The sequence below is a fragment of the Pyrus communis genome, chromosome 12 (genome assembly GCF_041283825.1).
Source record: "Pyrus communis isolate YQ-2024b chromosome 12, ASM4128382v1, whole genome shotgun sequence".
In the NCBI taxonomy this organism is placed as follows: Eukaryota; Viridiplantae; Streptophyta; class Magnoliopsida; order Rosales; family Rosaceae; genus Pyrus; species Pyrus communis.
Window position 1 is genome coordinate 24,745,836 of NC_142576.1, and position 14,480 is coordinate 24,760,315.

General features: G+C 35.9%; 1 pseudogene across 1 annotated transcript; it reads right to left on the reverse strand.

Annotated features, from left to right (window-relative positions):
• Window positions 1–7,246: 7,246 nt before the first annotated feature.
• LOC137744596 (PAN domain-containing protein At5g03700 pseudogene) lies at window positions 7,247–9,444 on the reverse strand (annotated as a pseudogene). Its single transcript, XR_015954293.1, has one exon. The product of XR_015954293.1 is annotated as a PAN domain-containing protein At5g03700 pseudogene (transcript).
• Between the last annotated feature and the right edge of the window lie 5,036 nt (window positions 9,445–14,480).

The window sequence follows — 14,480 nt, forward strand, 5'->3', positions numbered from 1 at the left end:
CAGTAATAGTCCATATTCTTCCCCTGTTATCTTAGTCAAGAAGAATGAGGGGACTTGGAGAATATGTATGGACTATAGGGGACTCAACCAGATTACAATTAAAGACAAGTTTCAGATCCCATTGATCGATGAGCTGCTTGATGAACTGTTTGGGGCTCAGTTTTTTTTTAAATTGGACTTGTGGTCTGGGTATCACCAAATCAGAATGCATCCTAACGACATTGAGAAGACTTCTTTTCGAACACATGATGGCCACTATGAGTTTTTGGTGATGCATTTCGGCTTAATTAATGCTTCTACAACATTGCAGTGTCTGATAAATCAGATCTTCAAGCCCTATCTTAGAAGATTTATTCTGGTTTTTTTTATATGATATTCTAGTATATAGCAGCTGTTGGGAATCTCATTTAACTTATCTCCGAGTGGTTTTTCAAGTGTTACAAGATCATACCTTGTTTGTGAAGAAATCCAAGTGTGCTTTTGGACAATCAACAATTGAATATATTGGCCACATTGTTTCCAAAAATGGGGTTGCAGCTGATCCTAGTAAATTGGCATCCATTGGCAATTGGCCAATACCTACATCCGTGAAGGCACTTCGAGGATTTCTCGGTTTGACATGATATTATAGGAAGTTTATTCCTGGTTTTGGGAAGATCATTAGTCTTCTCATAGTTTTAACTAAGAATGATAACTTCCATTGGACTTCAGAAGCCACCACTGCTTTCAATGAGTTAAAAACAGCCATGCTTTCTCCACATGTATTGGTTCTCCCTGATTTTACATAGCCTTTTACCATTGAGAGTGATGCCTCTGGGTTTGGAATTGATGATGTGTTACAACAAAATGGTAAGCCTATTGCTTTTACCAGCAAGGCTTTGAGTATTCAGAATCAATCGTTATCTGTATATGAACGGGAGATGATGGCGATTATTCATGCAGTGAAAAAATGGCAATTATATCTGGTTAGGAGACACTTTATCATTAAACCGAACCATCACAGCCTTAAATTTTTTCTGTAAAATCGAGCAAATACTCCATTTCAGCAGAAATGAGTTTCAAAATTATTGGGTTTCGATTACGAAATTCAATATAAACAGGGTTGTGATAACTAAGTGGCAGATGCCCTTTCAAGATTGCTTGTTGATATCAAATCTCAGAATTGTGACATGGAATTGGCTGTTATTTCCTACCTTTATCTAAGTTGGTTTGATGACTTGTGGAGGCATCTTAAGCAAGACACTTAGATTGTGTAAAAAATCCAAGAAGTTTTACAGCTCAATGATTCAACTTTGTTCAGCAACTTAAAGTACAAGGTAGACAATGGGTTTCTCCGATACAAAGGTAGAATAGTATTGAGTCTCACTAGTTCTTGGAGGCATAAGGTGTTTGACGAACATCATTGTAGTGCCATTGTAGGCCATGTTGGGTTTCTTAAATCCTATAAAAGACTCTCTCAGTCTTTCTATTGGATTGGTATGAAGAAGGATATTAAGGAGTTTATAGCAAATTATGCCACTTGTCAACAACAAAAATATGAGACCTTGGTTCTTGCCGGATTAATTCAACCTCTACCTATTCCTTCTAGAGTTTGGATAGACATTTATATGGACTTTATCATTGGGTTACCTCCTTGCAAAGGTAAAACTGTTATTTGGGTGGTTGTTGACAGACTTTCCAAGTATGCCCATTTTCTTGCCCTTTCACATCCCTACACGGTTGTCTCTGTGGCACATCTCTTTGTTGAACACATCTTTAAACTTCATGGAATGCCTACTTCTATAGTGTCAGATAGGGATCCCATCTTTATGAGTAAATTTTGGAAAGAATTCTTTGCACTACAGGGCTTATCTTTGTGTTTTAGCTCGGGTTACCATCCACAAACAAATAGTCAAACATACGTGGTTAACAAGTGCTTGGAGACATATCTAAGGTGTTTTTGTAGCTCACAACCCAAGAAATGGGCCAATTGGCTACCATGGGCAGAGTACAGTTATAACACGGCTTTCCACAGTGCAACTAAACTCAGTCCTTATGAAGTGGTTTATGGACAAGCACCTCATGAGATTCCAGTTTATGAAGCTGGCACTACAAAGCTTGACATGGTTGATAGGTGTTTACAAGAGAGAAACCGAGTCTTATCTCTTTTGAAGGTAAATCTGTTGGCTACTCAAAATCGGATAACTGTTCAAGCTAACAAGCACAGAACTGAAAGGGTTTTTCAAGTGGGTGACTTGGTGTACTTAAGATTGGTTCTATATCAGCAATTGTCTTTGGCTTCACAATCATTTCACAAGCTTCAGCCTCGATTTTATGGCCCATTCGAAGTGTTGGCTGAGGTGGGGTCCATGGCCTATAAACTCAAATTGCCAGCCAATTTGAAATTATACCCAGTCTTCCATGTCTCTTGCCTTAAAAAACATATAGGTGATCACATTCAACCTACAATTCAATTACCAGTCATAACTGATAAGGGGATACTCCAAGACGTTCTAGTGGCAATGTTGGAGCGAATGATGGTCAAGAAATACACTACTGCAGCAACTGAAGTTCTAGTCCAGTGGCAAAACCATGCTCCAGCAGATGCAACTTGGGAAGATTATGCAGATTTGAAGTCCAAATTTTCGATCTGGCTCAATTGTGATGTTTCCATTCCATCAATGCATTATCTTAAGTGTTGTCATTTCTTTTGAAGTCTTGTGTACAAGCCTTGTTTTGAGAGTGGGGTATTGATAGGATGATGTGTATTGTGACATATCAACATAGTTATGTTGATAAGATTGACAGTGCTAACTAAGACAAACAAGAATTAGTTAGAATTGGTTGTTGGTTAAGGGTTGTTAGGGAGTGACTTAGGGAGGAAGTTGTCTGGTTACTATATAAGAGAATATTGTAAAAGGCAAAGGTTGTTGTAAAAGTTGATAATGCAATGAAATATACTAGCTACTGATACATTGAGTAAGAAGCAGAGTAAGGGTTGTATCAACAAATCTTTTATTTATAATAGTAAAAATAAAACTAAACTAAAGTTAATAATTAGTGGCTAGATTTTAGGTGATATATAAAGTCAAAGGACCAAAATCAGTATTTAATCTTACACCCAACTTTATTGAAAAATAGATCTTATTTAGGGATTATAATCTAGTTTCCTACACAATTAATCTGAGATTTTAAAGATCATGTTAGCTAGGGTTTTGCGTTTAGGATCTAGCAGCTTCTTTACTTGTCAGTGAAGTAGGAAATCTGTGTATCACCAATTAAGTCTATATTCATATATAATATTTTGATTTGTTGTTTAGCAACATGTAAGCAAATTATGGTTACAATTAAAATCTGCAGAGCACATTAATCTGATATTTTAAAGACCATGCTAGCTAGGGTTTGCGTTTAGGATCTAGCAACTTCTTCTTAACAACAAAGTAGGAAATCTTTGGACTACCAATTTACCAATCAAGTCTATATTCATATACAATATTTTGATTTGTTTTGATCCTATATATATGTATGTGCAATCAAGGAATCAACATACACATGTGCTATCGCTCATGCACCCAAAAACAAATACAAAACCCAAATGGACTAATTAATCACACCCATACAACCAACAACAACAATCAAATTTTATCTCTGAGATTAATTGTATAAATTGTAAAACACCACCGCATAGCAAACCAATCGATTGATTTCAATCATAGCCTGTTTTGTGTTTATCGCAAAGTCTTTGCGCCAACCCTAATTAAACCTTATCCGTTGTGTACGATATCTATGGGAGGATGCACAAGCCAAGTAAAAGAATATCCCTTTTATTTCATTTTATGGAAATGCTTTACGTAGCGATAAAGCAATCATTATTTACACGCTGTTTATATGTGAAATTGTATACATTGATCGAAGACAACCAGCTAATCATTTGAGGTTGAAACAAAGATGGAACCGGATCCCTCCGACCCAAAGAAATTAAGCTCAAATATCAAATGATCCAGGCTATTGAAATTTGATCTAATGGCTACAATTATTATCACTTTTAAAGGGCCTATTGTTTGTAGTCATTGAATCAAATTTCAATAATTCGAATCATTTGATGAGTAAGCTCAGTTCCTTTACGTTCGGAGAGGATCCGGTTCCAACAAAGATATCTGGACTATGGAATAGGAATCTGGTCCAATTCCATGACAGAAACATTCATCAATATACTTGATACTTCTGCAGCAAGGTGCTGCAAACGCAGTACATATGTTTTTGCATGTCATGTCATATCGAAGCATATATACCAAGTACAGTCCCAAATGTAGGAATAAGATGCCGCTTCTTCTGGAATATGAGAAACCCTATAATTCCTCTTGTATATTAGTAGGCGAATAATATTATGTCGCTCTACTCAAAAGATGAGTAGGAGTTCTTACTTAATATTGTTTATTGTCAATTTATAGAATTTCGTAATTATGATTGGAACCGTTTATATTATGAATACTTTATAAAGATCGTTTCTGCAAAAAATCAATTAAAACTAAGGTTGTTTAGCCATTGAACTGTATAAAAACAAATGAACATAATTGGTAAAAATATTACGAACTATCTATGTCTTTGCTACAATAGATTGACTAATTACAATCTTAGTTTTAATTCATCTTTTGCAGAGATAATATTTATAGAGTGATTTATAACATGAACGATAAGATCATAAGTAAAAAGTTGTATGATTCGAACGCAAAAAGATTTGAGTAAAAATTCCTATTCACTCTTGACTCAAGCATTAGGCGTATATGCTCCTTTCGTTTTTTCCCATCATGTACACACACACGTATATACATATACATATACGTATATATAAACACGTATATACTCACACACACATAGGAGACGACTGCCAACTTTCCTTCGTATATAAAATAACATCTAAAATGTTCATGCAGTTGCAAAGCTGTCAGTCTCCATTCACTGAGTAGTAATAAGTAGAATTGTAAAGTAGTTTTTTTTTTCAGAAGCATACGTACACACTGCCGTTTGACTTAAGATTTGAAATTTTTGGAGAAGACATGGTGATGAGAACATCCTCGGAGCGTTCTTCACCAGATGGGACTCATCATGTACCTCCTCGATCTGTTCTAAAATATGTAGCACCAATGCTACTTCATTTTTTAAAAGTACTCCCATCAGCCTTTTTTCCTTTGATTGATGGAGACCCTAGAAACTATTGAGGAAGAGTAAATATAAAGCACTAACTATTATATTTGGCAATCCGTCTCTAATTTCTTGGACAAGATCATGAGTTCAAGTCTCATAAACGACATTATAATGTTGAATCATCATAGCAGCACCTCCTTCAATTTTGGGTTTTCGACCTGAACCGATGAAGAAAAACTTGGATCTCATGGATTATAGAATAATTTACCAAAGGAAAAATATTATAGAATAAGCTAACCCTAGATTAGATAATTAGGATGGTTATTCTTATGGTCTAACTTCAAGACAGTATGGCACCCAGCGTCTCTAATTGGGGTTTTTCTGTGTTAGGGGACACTGCGTTGCCTCAGATCAGCCGAATACCTTTTTGAGAGAAGTAATTGTCCATCGTCATGTAGTAGGTTAGTTGGGCCTTTAGCCACATTACAACTTCAGAACAAATGAAGACTGAAACTTTGATGTGAAATAAGATGAGAACCTTTCGGCGTCTATTTTTGGGCCATTTGGGAATTATTTTATTCAAACAATTTTGCTCAAAAGCATTTCTGTTAGAAGAGCATCAAAATTATTAATGAAAATACAAGCGCATTTTTGTAACTCAAAAGCACTTTTGACTCTTATTTTTTTGTCGAAATTTGCCTATTTGGTGATATAAAAGCGTTTTTAGTTGTTTAAAAGCATTTTCAAATAGCCAAGTCATGTAGTACGGATTTATAACTAAGCATGATATTAAAGTAATTAGTTGTATAGATGATAAGTCAAGTGAGTAAAAAAGATTCAGCATCACCTCTTTTTCATCTCAAATTAAACACGTCTTAAGCTCTCAAATTAGTTGAAAAGATTCCACCGCAAACGGGAGAGTACAAGAAGAAAATAGATTCAAGTTCAAAACCAACCCTGTTTAATTAATCATCACATAATTAATAATGGTAACATGGACGTGCGTGTGTGATAGTCAATGCGTTAATAAGATAAATTATATACACTAGAACTTGATTTGTTTATAGGTGCCTCATGTACATTACACAAATAAGACACTTTCCGATATGTAGAAAACCAAGGCCTAGTTTGTGTCGAGGAAACTATGAGTTAAATATTAAAATTATTTTTTGTGTGTGTCATACGCATTTAAAATTTGACAAAATAAAATATAATTTGTATTGAGCGGTTTTACTTTTAATTATATTGAAGTATCTTATTGTGCCGTGTTGTATTAGTGTTAAAATAAAGGATTCCTTTCCTTTCCTATAAATTGATCGAGCATATCTAATCAAGCTGAATAGAATTTAAATAACTGTTACAGCCATTCACATCAATTTCAACAAACAAGAAAGGGGAAGCTACTGTTTTTAGAACACAAGTAAAGGTAGCTTGCTTAATCTTCTAGCAGCGTATGTTGGCAAACGAAAAAAGAGGCATTAGGACCATACGAAAGTAAAGAGGCATTCGGGAAGCGACTAGTCGCTTATTGCGAAGTTTCACAAGAATGTTCCGAAAAAGGACTTCGTGTTGGGTTGAGGGATTTTAAATGGAAGATAGGTTAGGGAGGATGTCTACATCTATATTATATTTGAATGAAATTTACTGAAGATGATGACCTCTAGAATTTGCAATTAGGATATGTTTATGCTACCTAACTATTTGCTTTCAAGTTTTTGGATTTTTAGTGTCGGATCAGTCTATAAAATATCATCCATTGCGTCATTTGCAGGCATAGTGCCAATGAAATCCATATTTTTACAATAAGTTCTAGAACCTCAAATATTAAAAACTTTAACTTCCCGGTGGATGATGTGGGTTTACATTATCCTTGCGGATTTACATCATGATCACATACATTCGGTTATCTGTTATCTCAATGGAAGATTCTGAAAGGACTAACAAGTATACATGACGTGGTACTGTAAGTTTTAATATGTTTCATACTTATCAAAACACTACAATCACTTACTTGGAAAAGAAGACATTTTGACCTTGCAGATGCAACCCACGAACGGATTAAAGAAACCCTAATAAACCTATAATTAGCATACTAAAGTCCATAGGATTAGTCACAACTATGTAAACCAATATGGAGAATGATCAAATAGCATACTATGTTCTACCATGACTCAATGTTGATCATCGATACAAAGCCCTTGAAGGCGCACTAATCTCAATACAAGGTCACTATGAAATACTAATACATTATCAATGGGATTAGGCGGGCTCCACCCAATCATTTGTCATACAAATTTAAATACATAAGGATTAAGTCTTGGACCCCCACCATCACAGACACAAAAGAGTTGGTGATCAACATCAATGTCGGTTAAACTCCATCCTCCAAAGGCCCCAAACCAAAAAAATGTCATTTCATACATCATTGCCTAACGCCTCGTTTGGAGATACAATATTTTTGCTCGTAAGCATTTTTGCTATGATGTTACAATTGAAAGCTGTTCACTATTTTTCGTCAAATATAGTTAGAAATGCTTTTATTTGTCAAATAATTGCTCTAGAAGCATTACTCAAACAAATCCTAACCATTTTGCCCACCCATCTCAATGGACCTAAAGCTTGCGGACCCGAGATCCTTATACGAGCCGGCCCGGCCGGGCGAAGCCCCGCCATCTTGACCCATGAACCTCTTCCCCCCTCCTCCTCTCTTCCTCCTCCACACCCTAAACCTCCAAACACCCACTACCCCAACAAATATCAAAAGCGCCACACAAACCACCCCAATCCCAACCCCAACCCCCACACCCACATTTATTTTCTTCCTCCCTGCACCCTCCCGCACCTTAAAATAACCCATCTTACTCTCATCCCCAACGCCCACCAAACTCTGGATCGGGTAATCCATCAAGTAACAAAACCCGGACCCGTTATTGTACACCGTGCCCCAACAGCTACAGTTCCTTTCACAAGTTCTTTCGCATTCACCGTAAGACGACATCATTTTATACTCCATCAACTCCTTGTACGGCAGCTCCACGCCGTTCCTCCTTAAAACCCGGAAGCTTTTAATTTCCCGCCATCCGGAACCGCAGAAGTCGCCGGTCTGAACCGGAAAACACTCACCGGAATGGAACTCCGTCTGGTTATTCAAACACGAACACGAACCATTCCCGGCCCCGCACAAACCGAACGAACCGCATGGACTGGGAAGCTCGCACGTGGCGGCAATCGCCTGGAAATCCAAAGCCCAGTTGGAACCGTCCCAGTAATACGCCTTGAGGTTTCCGTCCGCTTCCAACCTGACCTTACGGAGGCCGTTGATTAGCCTTGGAAAGGTCATGAACGCTTGGATGTCGACCGGAGTTGGGTTCCCGGTTTGGTACATTCCAATGAACCCGTCCGGATCAACACGGGCGTAAATAGGTCCTTTTCCTTCGACGACTTTGGCCTTGGCTTCCATGGCTTTGCGTTTCCAGTACATTTGGTCTGCATTTGAACCCGGTTTGAACTTGGCGAACAGACCCATGAAATTGTTCCCCAATCGCATTGAGTATAGGCCGTTCGATGAGACAAGCTTCATAGTCGATGTGAAATTCTGATTCTCGACGAGGGTATTTGTTGGAAAGTCAAAACTCTGCCATAGAACGGTGTCCTGGGTCGTTTGGATTTGGACGTTAGAGGTGTCGAGGACTGCAAGCCGGTCGCCGATTTCGGAGTGAGTTGACCAGAATACCTTCGACTGGGGATCTGAGAGGACTAGGCTACCGTTGAAGAGGAGGGTCGTGCGGTCGGACCAGCGGGCGAGTTGGGCAGGGTTAGCGAGCCAGACAGGGTCGGAGGATGGCACGTGGAGGAGGGCCAGAGCGAGTTGGGTTTTGTTGACTCGGAGGAAACCCAGTGAAAAGTTGCCGGTTGGGTCAGTGAGCACAGGTTGGAAGGTTTGGATTGAAGGGTCCGGAGTGGCTTTGAAGCCTCTGGAAAGCTCCGCTTGGGCAGAGGTGGCGCAAGGTGGTGATGTGACGTAGAGTAAAACAAGTGTGAGAAAAAGAAGCTGAGGTGAACTTAGACGAGTGACTGAGTTGGTGAACGTTTCCATAATGGAAATGAATATCAGAGAGAGAGAGAGAGATGACTACGGAACAAAACCAGCCATGGGAGGGAAACAAAAGGACAGCAGCAGCTCATATATAACAATATTTTTGAGCTGCAAAACTCAAATATTATTATAACATAGCTTGACTGTTTGCAACTTGCAACATTGTATACAATTGCCAATCTTCGACGCCAATTCTGCTCTGATTCTTATAGTTTGTTTGTTTGAAGTGCTCTGATTCTCAAAAATTTCGGAACATATATTCGGAAATTCATATATATTCAATTTTTTTTTTAATATTCTATAACTTTTTCGTACATACAATTTATTTTATTTTTTTCAAATTTGGCCTATGTATAAGTTCAATTAATTTTGGGCTATACTAGTACGCCTATTTTTGTAATATATAAGTGTATATTCAATATAAAAACAATGACCAAAGTATATCTAAAACTAACAATAAAAACAAAAATTGATTACAAAATATATAATTTGAGTAATTAAGTACAAAAAATCAGAAATTTTCGATTTTTTTTTATAGGAATAAGTCACTTTGAAAAAATTCAGATCGAAAATTCAAAATCTCTAAATGCAATCCAATTTCTGTTCCAAATTTTCGAAAAATTATCGAATTATTGAAAATTTTATTGGCAGAATTAGAAACATCATTCCCACTTGACCCCTAGCTAGTTTTATTTAATTCATGACAACTAAAATCGTAGTATTTTTTTTTTTTATTGCAAGCAATCTTTTTTATTTATTTTTTATTTAAACAAATGATATTATCTACACTAAGGGGGAGGGGGTAGGCTTAGCCTCACAATAGGCTAGCAATAATGTGGTTCAAATTCGTCTTTGGCGAGAATCGAACATAAAACCTTTCACTTACAAGTGAAAGGAATACCATTATACTGTAATACTAAGTGGCTATTGCAAACAATATTTACACTAAGGCAAAGGAGAAAATTTAAACTTGAAACACATTGCATTAAAGAGGAATACCTTGTTCATCTGATTAATCTACCACTTGTCTTCTAGTATTTAAAAAAAAATTCCCAACGCTATATATAAAGTGTAGATCTCTTTCATCATTTATATGCATTTCTTTATACATACCTTAATAGTGGGCAACAATTAGTATGTTAATAATTAGTCAACTAATTTGGTGTTGACTATTTTTTTTTTATTTTTTGTTTTTTGTTTTGTTTGCAGATTTGGTGTTGATTATTGAGAACGACATATTGTTTTTCTTTGTTTGTTCTTTTGCTATTCCGATACAACCGTTTTATGACTTGTGTGGGAGTTGGAGTTAACCATTTTCAAAGTAGGGAGAGAGTTGGCATCCATAAGAAAATCGTTGAAGTTCTTAAAAATGTTTTCTGAGGTTGGCTACTTTCTATCGGCAGCACTTTGAATAAGCTATATATATGCATATGAAGGTAGAGATAAATTAACCTAAAGAAAAAAGGATAGAGGCTTGGCTATTTATAGGCAAACAAAGGAGTAAACCCTATCTTGGAGGGGAGTGGTAGCTTGTCTACAACACCGATGTGGAAGCATTCTGCAAGGTTATTGCAGATGATGCTCTCCCCCCCCCCCCCCCAACATGTCTCGATTACACTTCAGACGTTCTCGATAAGTGCAGTGACTGACAAGCAGATCGATAGTATATCAAGGTCGTCCACGTTAAGGCCGTTTGGCGGCAAGATGGGCCTCAAGGACTGATGAATGTGGACTTCTTGGGCGCTCTAAGGAATAGAGGCTTGTAAGCCCATCGAGGTATGGATAATGTCTGCATGGTCTGTCAAGAACAGAACCGACATATTGAGTTGATAATACACATGTCATGCTCTAACAGGACGAAATATTTTATATTCCAACATTATTCATGTGAGATATTTCTATCAACCACCCCTTTTACATTTATTTCATTTTAACGTTTTTTTATTTCGCTTGTGAGGTAGAAAATTTTCAGCGAGGAGATGCTTTGTCACGTAAGCTGAGTGACAAGTTCTATTGAGTTGGGGCACTCGCAGCCAAAGTTCTAGCTTTTTTTTCGACATTGATTGACAAGTTCTATTGAGTATAAGCTTTAAGACAAATAATGTCAAGAATTGGATTCTTTTCCATTATAACCAAAAAAGAAATACACATATAAATGTGTGTGTAACTATGTATAAATAGGATTTAAGTTCTTGAATGTTTAATGTCGAAATTGTAGTGCTCCAGAGTATTATATATATGTCAGGATTTTTTATCGTTAGTTTTAAGTTTTATATCCTTAACAAAAAAATTAACGGTTAAAACCTCTAAAACTATAAAATACCCTAGAGTATACCAAAAAATGTCAATTCAATGTTTCCTGCAAGATGTCAATGAATTTGATTCATCCAGAAGGGGAGAAATTAAAGATACCATCATCAGGTGGGCGCTAGGTTTGACATTTACAATAGCGCATTGAATTGAGGGTTGACTTCTATCCAAAATGAATTGGGAAGAACTCCAATCTCCATTCAAGAATTTTCAATATTACCATTAATATATAGTTGCATGTTGTTTGACCTAATTGCAGAATACATTTAATTACATATACATATATATAATATATACACATATAATTTATGAATATGTATATATGTATATATACATTGATTCAACGGATCAAAAGATACACTAACCCTACCATGCATATCTCTTCAATTCAAAGCCATTTGATATGTCTGTATCATTCTTTCTCTCTTCCAAGATTTCGATCACTCTTTTGACCTTTCACCCTACATATGTCTATTTACGCCATTTTTCTCCTCTCTGCTCCTCTGCTTTGATCTTCTTTTCTTTCTTAAGGTCTTGAACAATGACCATTGCACGTCTCAGCCGTTTCTTCAATGAACAAAGCCTTACTTTTCTCCATGAGTAGAGAGCTTGCGAACTAGATCTTGACTTTTGCCTATATATCTAATTGATTATCTGAGTCCGGCTCACTGCACGTGCAAATGGTGGTGATGGCCTCACGTTTCTTCATTGAGGAATGTGCAACTCTCTTATTTGGACTTTTACTTAGAGTAATGTTAGGAAAACTAAATTTGTAGACTAAATTTTGTAAACTAAATTACATAGAAGTTAATGATTGGATTATCACTTAAACGTTGATAAACATGCTCATTTCCCATTAGTGATAGTGTGACATATCATTTAGTTTGTAAATTTAGTCTACAAATTTAGTCTCTTTGGTATATTATCGTGTATTGTCACCTGATAATTGAAACGGTCTACTTTCTATATCACTCTTTAAAGATCACTGTTGTAAAAAAATAAAAAATAATAAAAAAACTAACTAAATCAAAACTTGTTGAGTCATATAATGGTTATTGATAGGATTTTTACCACCTGCAAAAGTAAGAATAAAAATACTTGCAAGAGTACAAGGTTGTCGTAGTATAACAGCTCAAGCAAGATTGTTTTCCACAGGGATTGAATGAATAATTTTTGTTTAAACTAATTTTTAATTAATTATTTGAAACAAGGTTTGGAAAAAATTGATTTTGAAATTTTAAATAAAAACAATTAAAGAAATTAGCAAAGTAAAGAAAACAAAAGAAAACGTTTTTGAAAATTAAAGTTGTGAAAGCCTAGGGTTCCACTGTTACCATTAACAATCCTACGCAATTTTACCAATTACTTATGAATTTCTACATACATATTTTGAAGGTTAAGTTTTCCTAATGCATATTTTCCTTGTGATGTTTAAGCGAAAATGTATATCTAACATGCAACCCGTCTGTGATGTTCATATCAAATACAAACATGCAAGACTCATTAAACTTTGTGAAAACCCTTTGAAAAACCATGCAACCCTTAAGAGCATGATGTTCGTCTTAAGTGAACTTACAATTACTAATCACAAGAAGCCCTCTTCAATTTCAGGGTGATGTTCCAACATAAATTGCATCAAATTACTTGTCTAAAAGCCCTAATGGTCGCGAATCACTAAGACAATTAGATAGTTTAATCACGGTGATTAATAATTCCAAGCAAGCATGCATCTATTCATAAGCAAATTAATAAAATCACATATTCATGTTAAGGCTTGTGGCTTCGCCCTAGCAAAAGAACTAGTTACAAACAACTACAAAAACTAAAGAAAAAAATATTGAAAACACCTTGTAGGTAAAAAGTCTGAAGTTCTCCAAAATAAGGCGTGTCTTCTCCCCTCAAACCCTAATGGCTAAAAAACCATGCTTATACTCTCCAAATTAAAACCCTCATAGAAAAGGTTTTCTAAAAACTAAGAAATAAAATGATAAAAGGATAACTAGGAATTACATTCCTATTATGACTAGGAAATCTGCCCACCTCAGATATAGCAACGTTTCTAGACCTTTAGAGCTCCAAAACAGGCCCAAAATAACTCAAATTAAAGATTATGACCTCCTCTTCAAGTTCTAAGAAGAGCCTAAGTCCAAAATCCATCATTTTCCAGCCCAAAAGTTACAAATAGCTCTGCAGCCCAATCTACCAGCACTACACGCTAGTCATAAATTAATTCACCACAATCAGATGCTTTGGGATAAAATTAAGAAATTTTGAGACAACCTCTTGACAGATTCACGAACCCGCTTCAATTGGAATCACTCAAAAATTTCACCGTTTGATTACTTTATACTCAAAACAAGTTTGCATATCTTACATTAAAAATGCATAATAAAGCATCAAAATCTCACCAAAATATACCAAGAATAAGGAAATAATATACTATATAAAATCGACTCATCAGTTATCCAATAAATGGATGAAATAAGCTTCTGACTTATACACTTAAATTTTGATAATGTTAACCGAATAGTTAAATAATTTCTGATTTGGTGGATTTTTTGCAGGGTTGATTTTGAAGGGTGATTTAAAAAGTAGATGGTTCCAATCATTGAGAAAGACTTGCATAATGAGAAGGAGAACCGAGAAGGTACAAGTGAGAATGTTACTAGTATCTCCTTTATCAATTGTTGTAGTATGGAGACTCAAACGAGTGGTTAGTATCATGTTAACTTTAACAATTGATTAAGGCTTGAGCGCTTTTGTGTATTTGTATGTATAAAAATTAAATTAATGGACAAACTAAAACTCGATGAAAGATGAAAATATATAATACCACGATTTACATTCGTAATTTGACATGCATAATTAGATATTAGCATGCCTCGATTAGAGAAAACACGAGTACAATGAATATGCTAAAGGGAAAACCAAGTAAGATTTTATTCCGCAT